This window comes from Meriones unguiculatus, chromosome 2 (assembly GCF_030254825.1).
Source record: "Meriones unguiculatus strain TT.TT164.6M chromosome 2, Bangor_MerUng_6.1, whole genome shotgun sequence".
NCBI classification, from domain to species: Eukaryota; Metazoa; Chordata; class Mammalia; order Rodentia; family Muridae; genus Meriones; species Meriones unguiculatus.
In genome coordinates this window covers 49638779-49644824 of record NC_083350.1, presented here as the reverse complement: position 1 = coordinate 49644824, position 6046 = coordinate 49638779, and positions in this window count along the sequence as shown.

The window sequence follows — 6046 nt, the reverse complement described above, 5'->3', positions numbered from 1 at the left end:
TATTCACCTTCAGCACAAGTTTCCTCCCGTCCCCCCAACATCCCAGAATTCTAGTCTACACAGTGAATTTGAAAATGTATCAGCAAACACAGAAACCAAACACATTGGCTGGGAACATCATCTGCACATGAATATTCATAAGCTGACTCTGTTGGTTGGCCTTGTTATACACTCAGCATTTCTGGGTCAGCCTGGGATCGAACTGTTCCCACACTGAAAGAACCAGCTCATAGGAAGCCGGGATCACACTCAGTCATTAAATCATTCAGTCACCCAACCATTCATTTATCTGATGGAATTCAGCATGTTCTTCTCTGTTTACAAGGTCAATTTTTAGGGGGCAAAGGAAATAGCTCAAGTTGACCCACATTTTCCCTCCCTCTGAACCCTGTGTGTGTGTGTGTGTGTGTGTGTGTTTCTTCGTATGGAATCTAATCAATTTAATCCTCTCCTTGCTGCAGAAAGACTCTTGCAGGAAGGAAAATGAGCCTTTCCATCGTTACATAAATTCTCATGGGGCTTCCCTTTACAAGTTTTTGACAGCTAGGAGTTGAGCCTGGAGCTCTAAAAGAAACTGCCACAAACTGATTTATGGTGGCAGCTGCTGCTAAACCTCACCCTCTTTCCTCCTCACAGAACCATGCTACCTTGAGGTTACAAAACTCCTTTCACTCTTATTCAAGGGAAAAAATAGTAAAATGCCAGGTTGCAAGTATAAACATGATCATTCTGTGTCTATTATTGTAATCAAAATTTACCTTGCATCAGAAGTACAGGTGCTGTCAGCCACCTGAAGCCTCTGTAGAGATCCGTCTTTATATCACTGTGGGATGACCCAGGACTGTTTGGACCGCACTGATCCAAGAAGCTGGGCACACCAGTGATCTGACTATTTTTCCTTACACACCCAATTGACCACTTTATTTGTGGAAAGTGTTGAGTTGGCCCAAGCATGGTGCTGAGGATAATGATGTGAACTCAGGACTTCTACTGTCCAGCATCATAGCTTGCCTATGTCATTGACCCTGCTGGAGACAATGGCAAATCAATGACCTTCTCCATGATCAATTCCTCAGCTTTGGGGTTGGGGATTTAGCTCAGTGTTAGAGCACTTGCCAGTAAGCACAAGGCCCAGGGTTCCATCCTCATCTTGGGGAAAAAAAAAGACAACTTCTCAGCTTTAAAACAGGTCTAAAAGGGCTGAAGAGGTGTCTCAGAGGCTAGGAACATGTATTGCTATTGTAGAAGACCAAGTCTGGTTCCCAACATCCAAGACCAAGTCTGGTTCCCAACATCCGTGTTTGGTGTCTCATAAGCACCTGTAACTGCAGTTCTAAGAGATCAGATGTCTCCGGCCTTATACTTGTGTACCTGTGTGCATGTACCTATTATTCACTAAATAAAATAGGGATGGTGACAACTAGGATGATGATGACAGTCGTGACAATGACTGTGTGTGAAAGGCTGCTGCATGCTTAGCTCAGCCAGTACACACTGCCTAGTATACAGGTAGCACTGTTAATTATTCACAGCAGAGTTATTTGCATCCTTCCATTTATGATTTGTTTGTTTTATTTTGTTTTTAGGATGAAACCTCCACTAAAAAAAAAAAAAAAAAGCAACAAAAAAACAAAAAACAAAAAACCAAACAATCAAGTTTTCAGATTCCCTTAAGACCTACTTGGTAAACAAATACACATGAACAGGTGATCACCAAGAGTCAATGATACAGGACACTGGGTGTCTTATTTTACTTTTAATGCTGTGGGAAAACACAACTCCTTCACTCTTGCATCCTTTGTGCCTCTAAAGCCAGCACCACATAGATGACACTGCCAAGGTCAGCTGCTACCTCGGATGGACCTTGTCCATTTGAATCACCTGGGCAGCGCTTTTCTTTAGCTATGTTTTAGGACCAGAAAACAACTTATGCTCTTTTGCGTGTTGGAATCCTAGCTGGGTGCGGTATCACCCTGAGGGCACCCATCCCTTTCTTCCAGTGCAGAGCCTGAGGCTTCCCCTAATGTCTTTTACCTCTTTCAGCACACTCCTTGGCTGGAACATTAAGTCTCCTGGTATTCTTTTCCTCTTAAAACTGTTTTGTATTTCTCTCTGCCTCACTTGCTCTTTTTTATTGGATAAATGTATAGTAGTCATTAGTAATAGCCATACCACAGATTCAATAGTATACTGTCTTGAATTTGCTTCCACCAAAGAAATGAGTCTACTGCTGCATAACTTAGCCTCAGGCAAGTTCTTAGGACAAGGGCAGAAGGCAGCCACGTCCTTTGTTAAAATATCACAGGAATGGCTTCCAGCACAACTGCTAATATTATTCCCCTCTAAAATCTCTTGAGCTGAGCCTCCATAGTCCTCATTACTCTCAGCATTAGCACTCTTTTACAAGACCCCAAGACAGCCTATTACACTCAGCTTATAACATTCAACCACTTTTCTAGTCTCCCACATTCCACCAAAAAAAAAAAAAGTCAGGTTCTTCACAGCCAACAGCCCACTGTCTGGTACTAACATCTGTCTTAGTTGCTTTCTGTTGCTGTGACGAAACACCATGACCAAGTCAACTTATAGAAGAAAGTTTGTTTGGGCTTACGGTTACAGAGGGATAAGAATCCGTCGTGTCTGGGAGCAGAGGCAGCAAGTGGCAGGCATCCCGAAGGAGCAGGAAGCTGGGAGCTTATATCTTGAGCTGCATGTTTGAGTGAGAGAGAGGGAGAGAGAGAGAGAGAATAAACTGGAAAGAGGTAAGGTTCATTAGTCTTAAATCCCACCCCCAGTGACACACTTCCTGCAAGCCACACAGCCTAAACTTCCCCAAACAGTGCCACCAGCTGGGGACCAAGAGTTCAAATACCTAAAACTATACAATGAGGGATATTTCTTATTTACCACGTGGGATAGCACAGTGATAGAATGCTGGTGTACCATATGCAAGTCCCTAAGTAAATGCTCAGAACTGGAAAAATTAAAAAAATTCAAGTCATTGGTACCTCTGCGCTAGGCAGGGGTCAGCAGCATCTGGTTTTCTTCAGAGGCTGGGCAGAACTATTCTTTTCATACTGCTGTTGTTTAAGTGTGAAGGGCCTGGTTCAGGGATGCCTGTGAATGGTGGCCCCTGAAATGGAGTCTGTGTGCCTGGGAAATGAGTTTCTGGATGCCCACTGGAGGCCATCAAGTGTGGGGCCTGGTGGAACGCCTGTTGACCTCTGTTGTAACCACCACACTGTGTAACTCACGCCCACTCTCTACTCATGCCCTGCGTCTACTCATTTGACTTTGCACACACACCCCGACAGAGGATGGAGTTAGGTCTTTTCCACTCTCCGGATTCTTTTTTTCCTTTGGGTTTTTTCGAGACAGGGTTTCTATGTGTAGCCTCGGCTGTCCTGGACTCACTGGGTAAACCAGGCTAGCCTCAAACCCACAAGAGATCTGCTCTGCCTCTGCCTCCCCAAGGGCTGGGATTAAAGGCGAGCACTACCACAGCCAGCTGTGGCTTCTTATTTTTACCTATCATCATGCAGCAAATCTGTCTATCTATCTATCTATTTATTTATTTTTGAGATAGGGTCTTATTCTGTAGTCCATACAGACTGGGATTCACTTCACTATGGAGCCCCGGCTAGCCCCAAACTCATAGCAGGCCTCTTGCCTGAGCTTCCTAAATGCTGGGATTGATTATAGGCATGTGCCACTATGCCTGGCTTTATTATGTCATAGAGTGTAAAACTAAATTCCATAGGGCCTTCTATGTTACAGCTTTGGGGCAGAACTATTTCCTCCTCTGCATTACTTTTCTCAGTAAATTCTAATTCTCTCACAGGCTACAGGAGAGAGGCTACAAGGAATCTCTCCTCATCTTGGCTGAATCATTGTAACAATATTGGGAAGAACACTTCACCCTAGTAACACGATTTCTTTCTTTATAAAATAGGAAGACAAAATTACCTAAGTCATGGGGTCCTGGGCTTTTAAATGAGGTAATGCATATAAAATGCTTAATAGAGTAGAGAGTTGGACACAAGGGAAAAGTTCAATTTGAAAAACTAACCAGGCACATGAAACCAAAAAGGAAAAAAGCCTGCTATTTTCATGGAGTCTAAAGATACAAAATTTATTAAAAGGTTCTAGCCAATCTTTTTCTCAAAACTATATTCTAAGTCTTTAATTTGCTTTTAACATCAAATTATTGACTCTGCTTTGAAACACTCTCTTCATTCCTCAGTGCTGTGACTTCTGGTGTGAGGTCATGGCATGATGTCACAATCCACCCCCAGCTCTAACCTTGAGACTCTCTTGAGCTGATTCTTAAACCACTTTGCTCTTTACATCTGAGAGATCTCAAGGTATTTGGTCTCATTGGAGGTTCTCCTTTCTCTCTCTGCATCTTTAAAGGGGTATGTGTTTCCTTTGGTATCTCTTCCATCTTCCAGGATATATCACCTAGATAAGACCTTAAGACTCCTGTGTGCTTGGCTTAGAGTCCCAGAACTTTAATCTACTTTTTCTTTTCTTTCCTTTCTTTTGTGTGTGTGTGTGTGTGTGTGTGTGTGTGTGTGGAGAGGTAGAGATGGTACAGAATGAGAGCAAAGGAGCTTATTAGATCATTAGAAACGCACTAGTTTGATGGTTCCCAGGAGTAGAACATTTCTGTGTTGTGTTTAAAAGTCAGGTCCAAAGCTATGTAAGTCCCCGCTTGTTTAATTGAAATATAATTCACCTGTACTAAAAAAGTTGCCCTTAAAAAAAATAATAATCGGTGGTATCTCATAAATCCACTAAATGGTTACCACTAATTCCACATTGTTCTGACCCTCAAAAACACTAACAGTTCCATCCCATATTCTCCTGCCAACCACTGACCTACTCGCTACCACTTTGCTTACTACAGACACCTCATATAAGTGGGAGAATATACAATGTTGCCTTTTATATATGACTTTTCACTTGGCCTAATGTTTTCCAGGTTTATCCATCCTGGAGCATGTACCTGTAGCAGTATATCATTTTTAATTGCTGAATGATGTTTCATTGTTGGATATACCACAATTTTCACTTTTTGGCTCTTGCATACATTGCTGCTATAAACATTTATGATCAAGTGTTTATGCAAGTATAGGGTTTTTTTTTTTTTTGTTCTCCTGAGTATTATTCCTAAGAGTAGAATTGCTGAATATTATCATAATTCTATATTTAACTTTTCGGAGGACCAGCCACACTTTCCTAAAATGGCTATCATTTTTTCATTCAAATCATCAGTGTGTGAAAGTTCCCATTTATTTTTCTATATATTCATCAATTCTTTTTATTTTCACTGGTCTTGCAATGTTTGACAGTGCTTTCTCATGTAGACCAAGCTGGCCTATGACAGTCAATCCTCTTGCATTAGTCTCCCCAGTCCTATCATATTCAGGTTCACAAGTGTTATATATTTTAAGTGATACGTATTCATTAAATGTATACTCTTAAAAATATTTTCTGTAGTGTGGGTTGTCTTTTCACTTTCTTAGTAGCATCCATTGAAGCACAAATGTTCCTAATTTTTTGTTTTGTTTTGTTTGTAACAGGGTTTCTCTGTGTAGCCTTGGCTGTCCTGTAATTTACTCTGTAGACCAGGCTGGCCTCATGTTTCTAATTTTTATAAATCTAATTTATGTTTCTTTGTATATCTAAAAACTATTGCCTTCTTTGAGTCCTTGAAAATCCCTGCCCCCATATTTGCTTCCTAGAATTTTATGGTTTTGCCTCTAATATTTAAATCTTCGGTCCGTTTTAGTTAATGTTTCGATTATGCTGTGAAGTAAGAGGAAGTGCAATTTTAAATCCTGCTCACTATGTCAATAATCATATGGCTTTTAGTAACTTAGTGAAGTTGAGTGTCAATTTTCTGTGTAACTGAGACTAGCAAACAGAACCCGAATCAAAAGGTTTGGAAAAGAACAGGAAAATGTACATATGACACTGAGTACAGTGCTTGATGCCTCCAACTGCTCAATAAATGCGGCAATTCCCATTATGTGCACAGTGA